Below are 19,223 nucleotides of genomic sequence, written 5' to 3' on the forward strand. Positions count from 1 at the left end.
ATTTTGAAGATAAAGAAATACCTAAGGCAACCAAGGTATGTGCCAAGTTGAATGAGTCCCTTAATCTCTTGAGAAATTTCTCTAGGAGACAGGGGTATGGCTGAGATGACCTTGGGGAAACCTAAACCAGAGGCTCCAACAGTTTGCATTCTCTTCCAGCGCATGAATGAGCAGAGGCCGGACAATGTCACAGGATCAGTAGACATTCCAGGAAAGTAAAAGTTACCAGTTTGTGTCCTGACCAAGGTACAGACCGACTGCTGATCGAGGCCTTGGAACGAATCTTAACCCTGGACCAAGAATGAACCCTAACTGCAGCCACAGAGGGGGCAGGGAGAGCCTGGGCAAAGACTAAGAGAAAGACAATATATAGTTTGTTGTGGGAGTCTGAGCTGTTTAGGCCAGAGGGATCTCTAACTCTTGTTGCCACATAAAAGCTACTCCAGGGCCGGGCGCGGTGGCTCATGCCTGTAACCCCAGCACTTGGGGAGGCTGAGGTGGGTGGACCGCTTTACTCCAGGAGTTTGAGGCCAGCCTAATCAACAAGGTGAAACCCCATCTCTACTAAAAATACAAAATTAGCCGGGCGTGGTGGCACCTGCATGTAATCCCAGCTACTTGGGAGGCTGAGGCAGAAGAATTGCTTGAACCCGGGAGGTGGAAGTTGCAGTGAGCCGAGATGGCGCCACTGCACTCCAGCCTGGGCAACAAGAGTGAAACTCCATCTTAAAAATAAATAAATAAATAAATAAATAAATAAATAAATAAATAGGCCAGGCACAGTGGCTCATGCCTGTGATCACAGTGCTCTGGAAGGCCGAGATGAAAAGGCAGGAGAATCGCTTGAACCCGGGAGGCAGAGGTTGTAGTGAGCCGAGATCGCACCACTGCACTCCAGCCTGGGCAACAAAAGCAAGACTCTGTCTCAAAAAAACAAACAAACAAACAAACAAACAAAAAACAGGGGTCTGGCTGCGGTGGCTCACACCTGTAATCCCAGCACTTTGGGATCAGCTCACTGCAACCTCCACCTCCCGGGTTCAGGGGATCCTTTGTCTCAGCCTTCTGAGTAGCCGGGACTACAGGCATGCACCACCACACTGGGCTGATTTTTGTATTTTTAGTAGAGACAGGGTTTCACTATGTTGGCCAGGCTGGTCTCAAACTCGTGGCTTCAAATGATCTGCCCACCTTGGCCTCCCAAAGTGCTGGGATTACAGGCGTGAACCGCTGCACCCGGCTGATGGTGTTATTATTTTTCTATTGCTGCCATTAACAAATTTCTACAAACTTAGTGGCGTAAATCAACACAGATTTATTCTCTTACCGTTCTGGAGGTCAGAAGTCTGAAACAAACCTTAATGGGCTAAAGTCAAGTGTCAGCAGGGCTGGATCCTTCTGGAGGTTTCAGTGGAGAATCTGTCACTTTTTTCTCCTAGCCTCTGGAGGCTGCCTCCATGCCATGGCTTCGTGGCTGCATCACTCCAGTCTCTGCTTCAGTGGTCACATCTTCTCTGACTCTGATCTTTCTTTTTTTTTTTTTTTTTTTTTTTTTGAGATGGAGTCTTGCTCTGTCACCCAGGCTGGAAGGCAATGGCACGATCTTGGCTCACTGCAGCCTCCACCTCCCAGGTTCAAGTGATCCTCGTGCCTCAGCCATTCAAGTAGCTGGGACTACAGGCACACGCCCCCACACAGGCTAATTTCTGTATTTTTAGTAGAGACAGGGTTTTACCATGTTGGGCAGGCTGGTCTCGAACTCCTGACCTCAGGTAATCTACCCACCTTGGCCTTCCAAAGTGCTGGGATTACAGGCATGAGTCACCATGCCCAGCCTGACTGTGACCTTTCTGCTCTCCTGTTAGAAGGATGCTTGTGATTACCTTGGGTCCACTGGCTAATCCAGAATGACCCTTCCATCTCAAGATCCTTAATCACTTCCGCAAAACCTCATTTACCATGTCAGGGAATGTGTTCACAGGTTCTGAGCATTAGGGTGGGGTGGCGTTATTCAGCCTACTATGCCTGGATCTAGGAGATTTAGGGACCTCAGTCTTATATAGAATTCCTCGAAGAAGCAGACTCTGGGAAACCTTTGGGGAGAACTCCCTTTAGTGCTCATTTTCTTCCCCTCCCACAGTTGCTCTGTTTAGCTTCCCTCCCTCCCTCCCTCCCTCTCTCTCTCTCTCTTTCTCTCTCTCCCTTTCTTTTTTTCTCTTTCTTTCTCTCTCTTTCTCTCTCTCCCTCTTTCTTTCTTTCTTTCTTTCTTTCTTTCTTTCTTTCTTTCTTTCTTTCTTTCTTCTTTCTTTCTTTCTTTCTTTCTTTCTTTCTTTCTTTCTTTCTTTCTCTCTCTCTCTCTTTCTTTCTTTCTTCTTTCCTTTCTTTTTTTTTTTGGAGTCTCACTCTGTCGCCCAGGCTGGACTACAGTAGCGTGATCTTGGCTCACTGCAACCTCTGCCTCCCGGGTTCAAGCGATCCTCCTGCTCAGCCCCCCAGTAGCTGGGATTACAGGCATGCACCACCATGCCCGGCTAATTTTTGTATTTTTAGTAGAGACGGGGTTTCGCCATGTTATCTAGGCTGGTCTCAAACTCCTGACCTCAGGTGATCCACCCACCTCGGCCTCCCAAAGTGCTGGGATTATAGGTGTGAGCTACCATGCCTGGACATTTATCACTATGTCTAGTTAAATCAATGTTGAATGTTTGCATCACGATGACTCTGCAATAGATAAGAGTCCACAGTTAGGCCGTGTAGTGAACTATTCAGTGATGGCATTTCCTTTCTCATACAGGCTTGTTTATCCTGAAGTCAATCACTGTCTTGTCTTTCATTTACTTACTTTTCCAAGCACTTGTTAGTATTTTATTCCTAGATTCTGACATAGCCATGATCCAACATGTCAGGGAATCAGGATCTTTTTTTTTTTTTTTTGAAAGGGAGTCTCACTCTGTCGCCCAGGCTGGAGTGCAGCGGCGTGATCTTGGCTCACTGCAACCTCCACTTTCCAGGTTCAAGCGATTCCCCTGGCTCAGCCTCCTGAATAGCTGGGATTACAGGCACCCACCACCATGCCTGACTAATTTTTGTATTTTTAGTAGAGACAGGGTTTCACCGTGTTGGCCAGGGTTGTCTCAAACTCCTGACCTCAAGTGATCCACCTGTCTTGGCCTCCCAAAATGCTGGGATTACAGGTGTGAGCCAACATCTTGATACTCAAAAGAACCTCACAGGCCACCTTTGAAGGATGCTAAGGAACCAACTCATTATTGTGAAAACTAATAAGGAAAGAATCAGGCATGTCTCTTGCTTTTTTTTTTTCTTTCTTTCTTTCTTTTTTTTTTTTGTTTTGAGACAGGGTCTCATTCTGTCCACCCAGGCTGGAGTGCAGTGGCGCAATCATGGCTCACTGCAGCCTCAACCTCCCAGGCTCAAGCGATTCTCATGCCTCAGCTTCTGTAGTATCTGGGACTACAGGTGCCCACCATCATACCTGGCTAATTTAAAAAATTTTTTGTAGAGACAGAGTCTTGCCATGTTGGTCGGGCTGGTCTTGAACTCCTGGGCTCAAGCAATCTGTCTACCTCAGCCTCCCAAAGTTCTGAGATTACAGGCATGAGCCACCATGCCCGGTTGTCTCTTGCCTTCTCTGTAAAAACTGTACATTAGGACCCCATTCTTCCCAAGCCAAAGATCTCAGTACTTAAAGATTTTTTTTTTTTTTTTTTTTTGAGACAGAGTCTTGCTCTTTTGCCCAGGCTGGAGTGCAGTGGCACGATCTTGGCTCACTGCAAGCTCCGCCTTCTGGGTTCACGCCATTCTCGTGCCTCAGCCTCCTGAGTAGCTGGGAGTACAGGTGTCCACCACCACGCCCAGCTAATTTTTTTTTGTATTTTTAGTAGAGATGGGGTTTCACCATGTTGGCCAGGATGGTCTCGATCTCCTGACCTCGTAATCCGCCCACCCTGGCCTCCCAAAGTGCTGGGATTACAGGCGTGAGCCACCGCACTGGCCAGTACTTAAAGATATTAACATAATTATGTATCTGCTTTTTCCTGTCTGTATCATCTATATCCATTTCTATATTCATATCACATGTCTATACTATATCATCTATATTTGAATCATCTATATACATACTATTTACGTCTACATAATTTATCTTTATATCTATCTAAATCGTCATTTTTTTTTCAGATGGAGTCTTGCTCTGTCGCCCAGGCTGGAATGCAGTCGTTTGATCTCAGCTCACTGCTGCCTCCACCTCCTGGGTTCAAGCGATTCTCCTGCCTCAGCCTGCCGAGTAGCTGGGACTACAGGCATGCGCCACCACACTGGGCTAATTTTTGTATTTTTTTTTTGAGACGGTGTCTCTCTCTGTCGCCCAGGCTGGAGTGCAGTGGCACAATCTCGGCTCATTACAAGCTCCACCTCCCAGGTTAAAGCGATTCTCCTGCCTCAGCCTCCCGAGTAGCTGGGACTACAGGCACCCACCACCACGCCCAGCTATTTTTTTTAATATTTTTAGTAGAGACGGGGTTTCACTGTGTTAGCCAGGATGGTCTGGATCTCCTGACCTTGTGATCCGCCTGCCTCAGCCTCCCAAAATGCTGGGATTATAGGCGTGAGCCACTGCGCCCAGCTGATAATTTTTGTATTTTTTGTGGAGACGGGGTTTCTCCATGTTGGCCAGGCTGCTCTCAAACTCCCGACCTCAGGTGATCTGCCCGCCTCAGCCTCTCAAAGTGCTGGGATTACAGACGTGAGCCACCATGCCCGGCCCTAAATCATCTTTATATTGTATAAGTATACATCATTTATCTGTACATCTATGCTAATATATTCATATTCTATATTTATATCTAATATTTCAGAATAACCTACCCCTGTTATACTGCCAAGGGACTCATGCGCAACCACTCTTTTTCATTCTCCAAAGACTTCAGGTTCCAGATTCCAGCCATCCCAGACTTTTAACTGCCCTTTACCTACAAACACACACAGAAGTACCCATGCAGATATAACTCACACAGGGGCAACCCCTCACCCCCCACCAGGCTAAATGTGCCTTTGGTCTCCTCCAGTGAGAACAGGTAACATCCCAGGGCTCTCCAGCCCTCTCCAGCCCAGCACCCTGCCCCTTATCCACTCTCCCATTCTTGTGCCTCCTCCAAGGGTCAACCTCCACCTCCCGGGTTCAAAGAGTCTCCTGCCTCAGTTTCCTTAGTAGCTGGGATTACAGTCGTGTGCCACCACACCTGGCTAATTTTGTGTTTTTAGTAGAGATGGGGTTTTTACATGTTGGTCAGCCTGGTCTCAAACTCCCGACCTCAGGCGATCTGCCTGCCTTTGGCCTCCCAAAGTGCTGGGATTACAGGCGTGAGCCACTGCGCCCAGTTAGCCCTTTCTCTCAAGCACTGACAATACATTGCTCTGGGTTAATGTGTATGGAGTTGGGTGGTGCTTTCAGTTGATCAAAATTATCTGTGTGAAAATAATGATAATATCGATAACAACAATAGCTAATATTTATTAAGGGTGTCCTATGAGGACTTGTGTTCAGCCCTTTACCTACACGTCTTGCTAAATCTTCACATACCACTGAGAAGTAGGTAACATTTTCTTTTTCTAAAATTTTTAAATTTTTTCCTTGTATCCACACATTATTTTCATTTCATTTAATTAATTAATTTATTTCATGTCTTTTTTTGATACAGAGTCTGACTCTGTCACCCAAGTTGGTTTGCAGTGGCGTGATCTTGGCTCACTGCAACCTCTGCCTCCTGGGTTCAAGTGATTCTCTTGCTTCGCCCTCCTGAGTAGCTGGGATTAGCACCACCATGCCGGCTAATTTTTGTATTTTTAGTAGAGACGGGGTTTCACCTTGTTGACCAGGCTGGTCTTGAACTCACCCCTTCTCCTCCCCAACCCTCCCCTCCCCTCTCCTCCCTCTTTTTCTTTCCTTTCTTTACTTTCTTTACTTTCTTTTCTTTCTTTTCTTTCTTTCTCTCTCTCTCTCTCCTTCCTTCCTTTCCTTTCTTTTCTTTCTTTCTTTCTCCTCACCCTGCCCTCTCCTCCCCTCCCGGCCCTTTCCTTCCCCACCCACTCCTCTTCTCTTCTCTTTCACAAGGTCTCACTCCATCACCACAATCACAGGCTCACTGCAGCCTCTAACTCCTGGGCTCAAGCGATCCTCCTGCCTTAGCCTCCTGAGTAGCTGGAATTACAGGTGCACCACCATACTTGGCTATTAAAAAACTTTTTTCACTATGTTGCCCAGGCCGAACTCCCAGCCTCAAGTGATCCTCCTGTCTTGGGTTCCCAAAGTGCTGGGATTATAGGCATGAGCCACCTCGCCTGGCCAATCTTTTCCTTTGTTTGGTGAGATGCCCCATGGTTCTGGTGTGCATTCTCCCTCATTGCAATGGGTCAATGAACCTGGCTTTGTTAGACTACAAGTTAGTTACTGGTCACCTTAGATTGATGGGTGAAGGGGTTGAGAGTGTGTCACCTCAAATTTGCAACCCTGGCATAAGCATTATTTTGAGCTGAAGACAATCAAGAAAAAGCAGACACATGAAAGAACTCTGCCCTCCCCTTCTCTATCAAGAAGTGCAGCATGATTTCTTAATAGCCAATACAATCTCTAGACTCTTATCAGCCCACAGATGGCAGGAGGAGAATCTATATAACAAACCTTACTAGCCAGCCCTTACCTTACCTTCCACTAGTTGCCCGATATATTTCCCTTCCCACAATTTGCTGTGCCCGGAAGCTCAAAAGTTCTTTTTCTGTGTCTTGTCATTCTCTACAAATTTATTGTTCTTTTTTGTTGTTGTTGTTGTTGATCTGGAGTCCAACTCTGTCGCCAAGGCTGGAGTGCAGTGTCAAGATTTTGGCTCACTGCAAACTCCGCCTCCTGGGTTCAAGCGATTCTCCTGCCTCAGCCTCCCAAACAAATTTATTGTTCTTTATTAAGATGCTATGGCCAGTCACGGTGGGTCACGCCTGTAATCCCAGCACTTTGGGAGGCCAAGACGGGCAGATCACCTGAGGTCGGGAGTTCCAGACCAGCCTGGCCAACATGGAGAAACCCTGTCTTTACTAAAAAATACAAAATTAGCCAGGCTTGGTGGCACATGCCTGTAATCCCAGCTACTCGGGAGGCTGAGGCAGGAGAATCACTTGAACCTGGGAGGCGGAGGTTGCGGTGAGCCGAGATTGTGCCATTGCACTCCAGCCTGGGCAAAAAGAGTGAAACTCCATCTCAAAAAGAAAACAAAAAAGATGCTATGTAAGCTCCAAGTTCATTGGCAGAAGTAGGGCCATATACAGTAAAGCCTTAACTCTGCTGGCATGGGTCCTTAAGTCTTGAACATTCCAAAGAAAAAAACTGGCCCTTGACCAGCTCCTTAACCTCTAAGCCTTTGGTATATCCTGCCTGATAACAGTATCTGTACACATCTGGGCCTTGGGCGGGACAGAGGGATAGTTTATGCTAACGCCATGACTCATGGTAAGTGTCTGTTTTTGCATCCGTGGGGCTTTGGGCAACACTGTGTTAGTTTGACCTCTGCGGGCTGGAGACTGAGAAGTTAAGTCACTCGGGTGCTCTATGCCTATGTAACTGACTCCCAGTGAACACCTTGGACACCAAAGCTTGGGTGAGCTTTCCTGGTTGGAAGTGCTCCATGAAGGAGAATAAAGCTGGGGAATAAAGCCCTGTCCACACAAGTCCACTGGGGAATAAAGCCCTGTCCACACAAGTCCACTGAAAGGGGACGGGTGGCAGCTCATGGGATCTCCCTTGGACTCTGCCCTGTGAGCCTTTTTTTTTTGCTGATTTTTTTTTTTTCTGTTGCCCAGGCTGGAGTGCAGTGGCATGATCTTGGCTCACTGCAACCTTTGCCTCCCGGGTTCAAGTGATCCTCCTGCCTCAGCTTCTTGAGTAGCTGGGATAACAGGCACCTGCCACCACGCCTGGAGAATTTTTGTATTTTTAGTAGAGATGGGGTTTTATCATGTTGGTCAGGCTGGTCTCAAACTCCTAGCCTCAAGCGATCTGCCCACCTCGGCCTCCCAAAGTGCCGGGATTACAGGCGTAAGCTAACACGCCGGGCCCAAAGATTCTTTATGAACCTTAATGTGGCCCTTAATGAGAACTTGATTTCCTCTGAACCTGTTTATCTCCCATGTGTCTTGGTAAGTGTTATTACCATACCCTGATTGCTAGAATTAGAGATCTAGGAGTCATTCTTTTTATTTTATTAGAGTCTTTTTTTTTTTTAAGACAAGAGTCTCGCTTTTGTCATCCAGGCTGGAGTGCAGTGGCGCAATCTCAGCTCACTGCAACATCTGCTTCCTGGGTTCAAGCAATTCTTGTGTCTCAGCCTCCCAAGTAGCTGGGACTACAGGCACGTGCCACCGCAACATCTGCTTCCTGGGTTCAAGCAATTCTTGTGTCTCAGCCTCCCAAGTAGCTGGGACTACAGGCACGTGCCACCATGCCTGGCTGATTTTTGTATTTTTAGTAGAGATGGGGTTTTGCCATGTTGGCCAGGCTTGTCTCGAACTCCTGGGCTCAGGCGATCCTCCTGCCTTGGCCTCCCAAAGTGCTGGGATTAGAGGCGTGAGCCACCACACCCAGCCTGTTTCTAACTTTATTATGAAAGTGACATTCAGATATCTACAAAAGTCGGGAGAAGAATGCAGTAAACTCCTATCACCTAGTTTCACCAATTATCAGCATTCTCCTCCGCTTATTTTATGTATTCCTGTTTTCTGAAGCATTTTAAACAATCCCAGATATTTGCCCCATAAATATCTCAGTATGCATTGCTTAATGATAAAAAGTTTAGCAGTACCATCATGCCATTATTTCAGCTAGCAAAAATAATAATCCTTTAATTTCATCTAACACTCAGTCCATATTCTTTTTTTTTTTTTTTTTTCCTGAGACGGAGTCTCGCTCTGTCTCCCAGGCTGGAGTGCAGTGGCGCAATCTTGGCTCACTGCAAGCTCCGCCTCCCGGGTTCACACCATTCTCCTGCCTCAGCCTCTCCGAGTAGCTGGGACTACAGGCGCCCGCCACCACGCCCAGCTAATTTTTTTTGTATTTTTAGTAGAGACGGGGTTTCACCGTGGTCTTGATCTCCTGACCTCGTGATCCGCCCGCCTCGGCCTCCCAAAGTGCTGGGATTACAAGCGTGAGCCACCGCACCCGGCCACTCAGTCCATATTCATACTTCTCCAATGATCTCAGAAAAGTCATTTTTGGTTACTTTGTTCAAAACAGAATGCAAAAAAGCCCTGACATTGCGTTTGGTTGTTATATTCCCAAAGTCACTAAAAAAAAACTTTATCAAGGTATAATTGACATAAAACAAATGGCTCTTATTTATTTATTTATTTATTTATTTATTTATTTATCTATTTATTTATTTTGATTCTCTCACCTCAGCCTCCCAAGTAGCTGGGACTACAGGCATGTACACTATGCCTGGCTAGTTTTTTTGTTTGTTTGTTTTTTTTTTTTTTTTTTTTTTTTGAGATGGAGTCTCATGCTGTCCCCCAGGCTGGATTTGTTTGGTTTTTTTTAGAGACACGGTTTTGCCATGTTGCCCAGGCTGGTCTCAAACTCCTAGACTCAAGCAGTCCTCCCCACTTGGCCTCCCAAAGTGCTGGGATTACAGGTGTGAGCCACCATGCCCTTCCACTGCTCATATTTAAATGAGCATTTCTGTAATCTCCCCAATATTTCCTTATGTTTTTTTGTAATCTCTCCCACCCACTTACACTCCCATCCCTATTTTCCAAGCAACCACTGGTCTGTTCTCTGTTGCTATAGATTAGTTTGTATTTTCTTGAGTCTTATATAAATGGAATCATATAGTATGTTCCTTTCTGGGGGGAGGCGTCCAACACAATTATTCTGAGATTTATTGATGTTGCTGTGTGTATCAATAGTACATTCCTTTTGATTGCCAAGTAGTATTCCATTGTATGGATGTACCACAGTTTGTTTCTCCATTTACCTATTGATGAACATTTGGGGTGTTTTCAATTTTTGGCTATTAAAAATGCAGCTTCTACGAACACTTGTATACAAGTTTTCTTTTGTATATTTATTTATTTATTTTTGAGATGGAGTCTTGCTCTGTCGCCCAGGCTGGAGTGCAGTGGTGTGATCTTGGCTCACTGCAAGCTCCACCTCCCAGGTTCAAGCGATTCTCCTGCCTCAGCCTCCCAAGTAGCTGGGACTACAGGCGCCCACCACCATGCCTGGCTAATTTTTTTTTTGTATTTTTAGTACAGACGGGGTTTCACCATGTTAGCCAGGATGGTCTCGATCTCCTGACCTCGTGATCTGCCCACCTCGGCCTCCCAAAGTGCTGGGATTACAGGCATCAGCCATTCATTGCACTCGGACTACAAGTTTTTGTTGTTGTTGTTGTTTGAGACAGGGTCTTGCTCTGTCACCCCAGCAGGAGTGCAGTGGTGAAATGACAGCTCACTGCAAACTTGATCTCCCAGACTCAAGTGATGCTCCTACCTCAGCTTCTTGAGTAGCTGGAACTACAGGCAGGTGCCATCATACCTGGCTAATTTTTAAATTTTCTGTAGGGATGAGGGTTTTGCCATGTTGCCCAGGCTGGTCTCTTGACCTCAAGCGATCCACTTGCGTCATCCTCCCAAAGTGTTGGGATTTTAGGCATGAACCACCTTGCCCTGCCACAAGTTTTTATATGAACATATATTTTCATTTCTCTTGACTAAATAGGAGGGAAGGGGCTGGATCATAAAGGTATGTTTAACTTTTTGAGCAACTGCCATACTGTTTTCCAAAAATGGTTGTACCATTGTACATTCCCACCAGTAGTGCATGAGAGTTCCAGTTCCTCCCTCTCCTGGCCAACACTTGATATGACCAGTCGTTTGAATAGTTATGTAGTGGTATCTCATTGTGGCTTAAATTTGAATTTCCCTAATTACTTATGATATCGAGCATTTTTACATGTGCTTTTTGCTATCTGTGTGTCTTGTTTGGTGTCTGTCAATTCTTTAATTTCCTATCTTTTGTCCTGGAATGTGACATTCCAACTGGAATCAGGGAACCCATTTCAATGGCTGAAATGAGCCATCTGAATTTTTTACCTCTATACCAGCCGTTACAGGGCTTTTCAAAGATGCTAGTGCTTCTGATGCCAGTATATTTCTCAATGTCATTGTGAAAGGCATGTTTCCTTAGGAGATATTGTTAGGGCATGTGTGATCTTCTAAGCTTAACAGATACTCTCCAACATTTATTATATCGGTCTTTGTTTATTTGTTTGTTTTGAGATGGAGTCTTGCTCTGTTGCCCAGGCTGGAGTGCAGTGGTGCGATCTCGGCTCACCGCAACCTCTGCCTCCCAAAGTGATTCTCCTGCCTCAGCCTCCCAAGTAGCTGGGATTACAGGCACGTGTCACCATGCCTGGCTAATTTTGTATTTTTAGTAGAGATGGGGCTTCTCCATATTGGCCAGGCTGGTCTCGAACTCCTGACCTCAGGTGATCCACCCACCTCAGCCTCCCGAAGTGCTGGGATTACAGGCGTGAGCCACCATGCCTGACCTCAGTCTTTGGATTTCTTCCTCTACATTATACCAACAAATCTATAGTATAAAAGCTTCATTTAGTTTAGTCCAACAGAGCAAATAATTAGAAGAACTTCTAGAAAGTTGATCTAGCAGTATAACTAGGATCTCTGTTAGTGTTTCCATGCCAATACACATAGCCTTACAAAGCACTGTGTGACAAATTATCTGGTTTAGCATGTGCAGAATCCTTTCCCACTTATAATCAACTTTCTTAAAAGGGTATAATTTACATTCCATGAAATGCACAGGTTTACAGTTTAGTCAATTATGACAAAGGCATACACCTATGTAACCCAAATTTCTCTCAAGACACAGAACGTGTTCATCACTGTAGGAGCATTCATCATGTCTTTTCCCAATTAATAACCACTTGAAAAGCAAACACTGTTGTGATTTCTATAACCACAGATTAGCTTTACCTTTTCTAGAGTTTCCTGTGACTAGAATTCTATATAATACACCATTTTTTGAATCTCACTTAGCAAAATGTTTGAGATTCACTCACGTTATTAGTGTGTTAGTAGTTCATTTCTTTTAGTAGTTAGAAAGTTAGTAGTTCATTCCTTTTATTTTATTTTATTTTATTATTTTTTTTGAGGTGGAGTCTCGCTCTGTCGGCCAGGCTGGAGTGCAGTGGCACGATCTCGGCTCACTGCAAGCTCCGCCTCCCAGGTTCACACCATTCTCCTGCCTCAGCCTCCTGAGTAGCTGGGACTACAGGCGCGTGCCACCACGCCTGGCTAATTTTTTGTATTTTTTAGTAGAGACAGGGTTTCACCATGTTAGCCAGGATGGTCTCAATCTCCTGACCTTGTGATCCACCCCCGTCAGCCTCCCAAAGTGCTGGGATTACAGGCCTGAGCCACCGTGCCCGGCCGGTTCGGCTTTTTTTTTTTATTGAGCCATAGGAGTTCTTTAGATATTTCAGGCACGGGTTATTTTGTGAGATATATGTGTTGTGAATATTTTCTTCTGCTCTGTGCCTGGTCTATATACCTTCTTTTCCTTTCTTTCCCTTTTTTTTTTTTTTTTTTTTTTTGATGGAGTCTCTCTCTGTTGCCCATGCTGGAGTGCAGTGGCACAATGTTGGCTCACTGGAACCCCTGCCTCCCGGGTTCAAACAATTCTCCTGCCTCAGCCTCTTGAGTAGCTGGGATTACAGGCATGTGCCACCACGCCCGGCTAATTTTTATATTTTTAGTAGAGATAGGGTTTGGCCAGATGGGTCTCAAACTCCTGACCTCGGGTGATCTGCCTGCCTTGGCCTCCCAAAGTGCTGGAATCACAGGTGTGAGTCACCACGTCCGGCTGGTCTGTATATTTTCTTAATGCTGGTTTCGGATGAGCAAAAGCGTTACTATTATTTATTTATTTATTTATTTATTTATTTATTTATTTATTTAAATATAGAGACTGGTTCTCACTATGTTGCCCAGGCGGGTTTAGAACTCCTGAGTTCAAGCAATCCTCCCACCTTGGCCTCCTAAACTGTTGGGATTAGAGGCGTGAGCCACCGTGCCTGGCTGAAAGTATTATTTTTGACTAAGTCCAGTTTGTCAATTTTTTCCTTTATGATTAGTGATTTTTGAGTCCCATGTTAAAATAAAAGATCTACTTCAAGATTTTGAAAATATGTTTTTAGAAGTTCTTTAGCTTTAGTCTGTACTTTTAGATCTCTGACCTATTTCAAGTTAATTTTTGTGTATGGTGTGAAGTAAAAGGCAGGGTTCGTTTTGCTTCCATGTGGCTATTTAGTCATTCTACCATTTGTTGAAAATACTGGCCAGGTGCAGTGGCTCACGCCTGTAATCCCAGCACTTTGGGAGGCCAAGGTGGGTGAATCACAAGGTCAGGAGTTCAAGATCAGCCCGGCCAACATGGTGAAACCCTGTCTCTACTAAACATAAAAAATTAGCTGGGCATGGTGATGTGTGCCTGTAATCCCAGCTACTCGGGAGGCTGAGGCAGGAGAATTGCTTGAACTGGGACCCGGGAGGCAGAGGTTGCAGTAAGCCAAGATTGTGCCACTGCACTCCAGCCTGGGCTACAGAGCAAGACTCCTTCTCAAAAAAAAAAAAAAAAAGAAAAAGAAAATACCGTCTTTTCTCCACTAAATTATCTTAGCATCTTTGTCAGTAATCAATTGAAGGCAGGTGAGGGAGGCCGAGGCAGGAGGATCGCTCGAGTCCAGGAGTTTGAGACCAGCCTGTTAAACACAGTGAGACCCCCATCTCTAAGAAAAAAAATTCTATTGATCACATATTTATGGACTTTCTAGTTTATTCCATTCATCTCTATTTCTATCGGAATCCCAATACACCTTGCCTTTATTGCTGTAGTGTGTGTGTGTGGTTTTTTTTTTTTTGGGGGGACAGAGTCTTGCCCTGTCACCCAGGCTGGAGTGGAGCAGTGCTATCATGACTCACTGCAGCCTTGACCTCCTGGGCTCAAGTGGTCCTCCCACCTCAGCCTCCTGAATAGTTAGGACCACAGGCACATGCCGTCATACCTGGCTAGTTTTTTAAGTTTTTGTAGAGATGGGTTCTCACTGTATTGCCCAGGCTGGTCTTGAACTTCTGAGCTCAAGTGAACTTCTGGGCTCTTGCATTGGCCTCCCAAAGTGATGGGATTACAGACATGAGCCACAGTGCCCAGCCTATTACTGTAGTTTTATTATAAATTTTGATGTTAATATAAATCCTTCCATTTGGCTTTTCTTTTTCTTTGTTTTGTTTTTTTTTTTTAGACGAAGTTTCGCTCTGTCCAGGCTGGAGTGCAGTGGCGCGATCTTGGCTCACTGCAAGCTCCACCTCCCGGGTTCACGCCATTCTCTAGCCTCAGCCTCCCAAGTAGCTGGAACTACAGGCGCCCGCCACCACGCTTGGCTAATTTTTTGTATTTTTAGTAGAGATGGGGTTTCACTGTGTTAACCAGGATGATCTCCATCTTCTGACCTCGTGATCCACCCGCCTCGGCCTCCCAAAGTGCTGGGATTACAGGCATGAGCCACTGCGCCTGGCCTCTTTTTTTTTTTTTTTTTGAGTGGGAGTCTCACTCTGCCACCCAGGCTGGAGTGCAGTGGTGCGATCTCAGCTCACTGCAACCTCTGCTTCCAGGGTTCAAGTGATTCTTGTGTCTCAGCCTCCCAAGTAGCTGGGATTACCGGTACAAGCCCCCATACCCAGCTAATTTTTTATATTTTTAGTAGAGACGGAATTTCACCATGTTGGCCAGGCTAGTCTCGAACTTCTGACCTCAGGTGATCCGCCTGCCTCGTCCTCCCAAAGTGCTGGGATTATAGGCGTGAGCCACTGTGCCAGCCTGGTTTTTCTGTTTTTTTCTTTTTTTCTTTTTTTTTGAGACAGGGTCTTGCTCTGTCGCCCAGGCTGGAGTGTAGTGGTGCCATCTCGGCTCCCCACAACCTCTGCCTCCTGGGTTCAGGTGATTCTCCTGCCTCAGCCTCCCAAGTAGCTGGGACTACAGGTGTGCACCACCACACCTGGCTCCTTTTTGTATTTGTAGTAGAGACAGGGTTTACTATGTTGGCCAGGCTGGTCTTGAACTCCTGACCTCAGGTGATCTGCCTGACTCGGCCTCCCAAAGTGCTGGGATTACAGGTGTGAACCACTGCGCCCAGCCTGGTTTTTCTTTTTCAAGATGTTTGGCTCTTGTTCATCCTTTACATTGCCATATAAATAGTAGCCTCAGCTTGACAATTTCTACAAAGAAAGAAAGAAAGAGAGAGAGGGAGGGAGGGAGGCAGGGAAAGAAAGAAGGAAGGAAGGAAGGAAGGAAAGAAAGAAAGAGAAAGAAAGAAAGAAAGAGAAAGAAAGCTAGCTTGCTGGTATTTCGATTTTGTCTGGGATTCATGTATTCTACAGATGAGCATTATTATCTTTTATTATTATTATTATTATTATTTTTTGAGATGGAGTCTTACTCTGTTGCCCAGGCTGGAGTGCAGTGGCGCTACCTCTGCTCACTGCAACCTTCATTTCCTGGGTTCAAGCAATTCTCCTACCTCAGTCTCCCTAGGGATTACAGGTGTGTGCCACCACGCCCAGCTAATTTTTTTGTATTTTTAGTAGAGATCGGTTTCACCATGTTGCCCAGGCTGGTCTCCAGCTTCTGACCTCAAGTGATCCGCCCACCTTGGGCTCCCAAAGTGTTGGGATTACGGGTGTGAGCCACCGCGCCTGGGTTGGAGCACTAATATCTTAATACTGAGTAATCTGATTCTTGAACGTGGTGGATCTCGCCACTTATTCAAGTCTTATGCTGTTTCCTTCTTTAATGTTTTGTGGTTTTCAGTGTACTGCTTTTGCACATTTTTTATTAAGTGTATCTCTTAGTATTTCATGATTCAGATGTGATGGGAAATTTTATATATACATATGTATATATATATGTGTATATCTATCTATCTATCTATCATCTATCTATCTATCTATCTATCTATCTATCTATCTATCTATCATCTATCTATCATCTATCTATCTATATATTTTTTTTTGAGATGGAGTCTCACTCTGTAGCCCAGGCTGGAGTAAAGGGGTGCGATCTTGGCCCACTGCAACCTCCGCCTCCCAGGTCCCGGTCCAAGCAATTCTCCTGCCTCAGCCTCCTGAGTAGCTGGGATTACAGGCATATGCCATCATGCCCAGCTAATTTTTGTATTTAGAGACAGGGCTTCACCTTGTCGGCTAGGCTGGTCTTGAACTCCTGACCTCGTGATTCACCCTGTCGGCCTCCCAAAGTGCTGAGATTACAGGCATGAGCCACCGTGCCCGGCCAGGGAATTATATATTTTTAAATGTCAATACAAAAAGGGCATACAACAAATGAATATAGCTCAATGAATTGATACAAAGTGAACACCCAGGTTGAGAGACAGAATGCTGCCTACCTGCCAGATGCCTGCTACTGTTTCTCCCGTGACTATCCCCTCCCTTCTTCCAATGGAAAGGATTTTTTTTTTTTTACTTTTATAGCATTTTAGCATTTCATGATTGGTTTAGCTTTCACTTCCTAAGTATGCATAATTAAATGCCTGTTTTGGGGCACTTTGCACAAAAGGAACAAGTAATACGTATTGTTTTACGTCTGGCTCCTTTGCTCAAAATTATGTTTCTTAGATTTATCCTGTTTATCGTATATTGTTCATTAATTTTCCTTGCTTTATACTAATTCATGTTATGAATATATGACATTTAATCTGTTCTCCTTTGCCTTCATTTTTAGGTATCACCTACATACAGTAGAATGCAAAGCTTTTTTTTTTTTTTTTTTTTTTTTTGGGACGGAGTCTCGCTCTGTCGCCCAGGCTGGAGTGCAGTGGCGCGATCTCGGCTCACTGCAAGCTCCGCCTCCCGGGTTCACGCCATTCTCCTGCCTCAGCCTCTCCGAGTAGCTGGGACTACAGGCGCCCACCACCACGCCTGGCTAATTTTTTGTATTTTTAGTAGAGACGGGGTTTCACTGTGGTCTCGATCTCCTGATCTCGTGATCCACCCGCCTCGGCCTCCCAAAGTGCTGGGATTACAAGTGTGAGCCACCACGCCTGGCGAATGCAAAGCTTTTAAGCACGCAGCTTACTGAGACATGTCCATAATAGATACAGGCGTCCACGCATGGTGGCTTACGCTTGTAATCCCAGCGTGATTACCTGGGAGGCCGAGGTGGGCGGCTCACTTGAGGTCAGGAGTTCGAGACCAGTCTGGCCAGCATGGCAAAACCCCATCTCTACCTGTAATCCCAGCACTTTGGGAGGCCGAGGCAGGCGGATCATGAGGTCAGGAGATCGAGACCATCCTGGCTAACAAGGTGAAATCCCGTCTCTACTAAAAATACAAAAAATTAGCCGGGCATGGTGGCGGGTGCCTGTAGTCCCAGCTACTCGGGAGGCTGAGGCAGGAGAATGGCGTGAACCCGGGAGGCGGAGCTTGCAGTGAGCCAAGATTGCGCCACTGCACTCCAGCCTGGGTGACAGAGCGAGACTCCGTCTCAAAAAAAAAAGAAAAAAAAATACAATAAATTAGCCAGGTGTGGTGTCTGGCGCCTGTAATCTGAGCTGCTCAGGAGGCTGAGGCAGGAGAATCGCTTGAAACTGGGAGGTGGAAGTTGCAGTGAGCCAAGATTATGCGATACAGTGAGACCCTGTCTTTACCAAAAAAAAAAAAAAGACTCATGTCTAAGTTTCCAGAGGCATCATGACAGTTAAAGGCAAGGGCTCTGGAACCAGAGAGCTGGGCTTTGATCCTGGCTCTGAACCCCTATCAGAAAAGTGACTTTGATTAAGTTATGTGATCTCTTCATGCCTCGGTTTCCCCACTGGTAAAATGGGGATAATTTTAGAGATACATGGTGAAAACATTTATAGGTGAATTGATGTGAGGTCTGGGCTTTGCTTCAAAATAATCCCAATTTTTGGGGAGTGGGGGAAGGGGTTGTTGGGAGCATGGATGAAACAAGTTTGGCCATGAGTTGATCATTGTTGAAGCTGGATTTTGTTTTGTTTTGAGAGTGAGCCTCACTGTATCACCCAGGCTGGAGTGCAGTGGCGCACTGCACTCGGTTCACTGCAACCTCTGCCTCCCGGGGTCAAGCGATTCTCATGCCTCGGCCTCTCGAGTAGCTGGTATTACAGGCACGTGCCACCGCACCCAGATTATTTGTGTATTTTTAGTAGAGATGGGGTTTCATCATGTTGGCCAGGCTGGTTTCAAACTCCTGACCTCAAGTAATCTGCCTACCTTGGCCTCCCAAAGTGCTGGGATTATAGGCGTGAGCCACTGCACCCGGCCAGATATAGTCTTATATCTACTCTTGTGTATGTTTGATATCATCCACAAATAAAACAGTTTTTTCAAATAAAAGTAAAAAGTGAAGGATATGAATAGACAATTCTCAAAAGAAGATATACAAATGGCCAACAAACCTATGAAAAAAATGCTCAACGTCACTAATTATCAGGGAAATGCAAATTAAAAACACAATGAGATACCATTTTACTCCTGCAAGAATGATCATAATTAAAAAATCAAAACATACAGATGTTGGCCGTGGATGTGGTGAAAAGGGAACTTTTACGTGGCAGACGGGAATATAAACTAGTACAATCACTATGGAAAATACTATAGAGATTCCTTAAAGAACTAAAAGTAGAACTATCATTTGATCCAGCAATCCCACTACTGGGTATCCACTCAGAGGAAAATAAGTCTTTGTATGAAAAAGACAGTTGCATGCACATGTTTATAGCAGCACAATTTGCAGTTGCAAAAATATGGAACAAACCTAAATGCTCATTAACCCGCGAGTGGGTAAAGAAAATGTAGTACAGGTGCAGTGGCTCATTCATGCCTGTAATCCCAGCACTTAGCGAGGCCGAGGCGGGTGGATCATGAGGTCAAGAGATCGAGACCATCCTGGCCAACATGGTGAAATCCCGTCTCTACTAAAAATACAAAAATTAGCTGGGCGTGGTGGTGCGTGCCTGTAGGCTGAGGGAGGAGAATCGCTTGAACACGGGAGGTGGAGGTTGCAGTGAGCCGAGATCGTGCCACTGCACTCCAGCCTGGTGGCA

At 45.5% G+C, this 19,223-nt stretch overlaps 1 protein-coding gene across 1 annotated transcript in view; it reads left to right on the plus strand.

Moving 5' to 3' along the window:
• The window catches only part of LOC116480035 (cytochrome P450 2G1), an 88,863-nt gene that overhangs the window by 24,817 nt on the left and 44,823 nt on the right, over positions 1–19,223 (plus strand). The window lies entirely within an intron of this gene.

The sequence above is a fragment of the Hylobates moloch genome, unplaced genomic scaffold (genome assembly GCF_009828535.3).
Source record: "Hylobates moloch isolate HMO894 unplaced genomic scaffold, HMol_V3 SCAFFOLD_13, whole genome shotgun sequence".
Classification (NCBI taxonomy): domain Eukaryota; kingdom Metazoa; phylum Chordata; class Mammalia; order Primates; family Hylobatidae; genus Hylobates; species Hylobates moloch.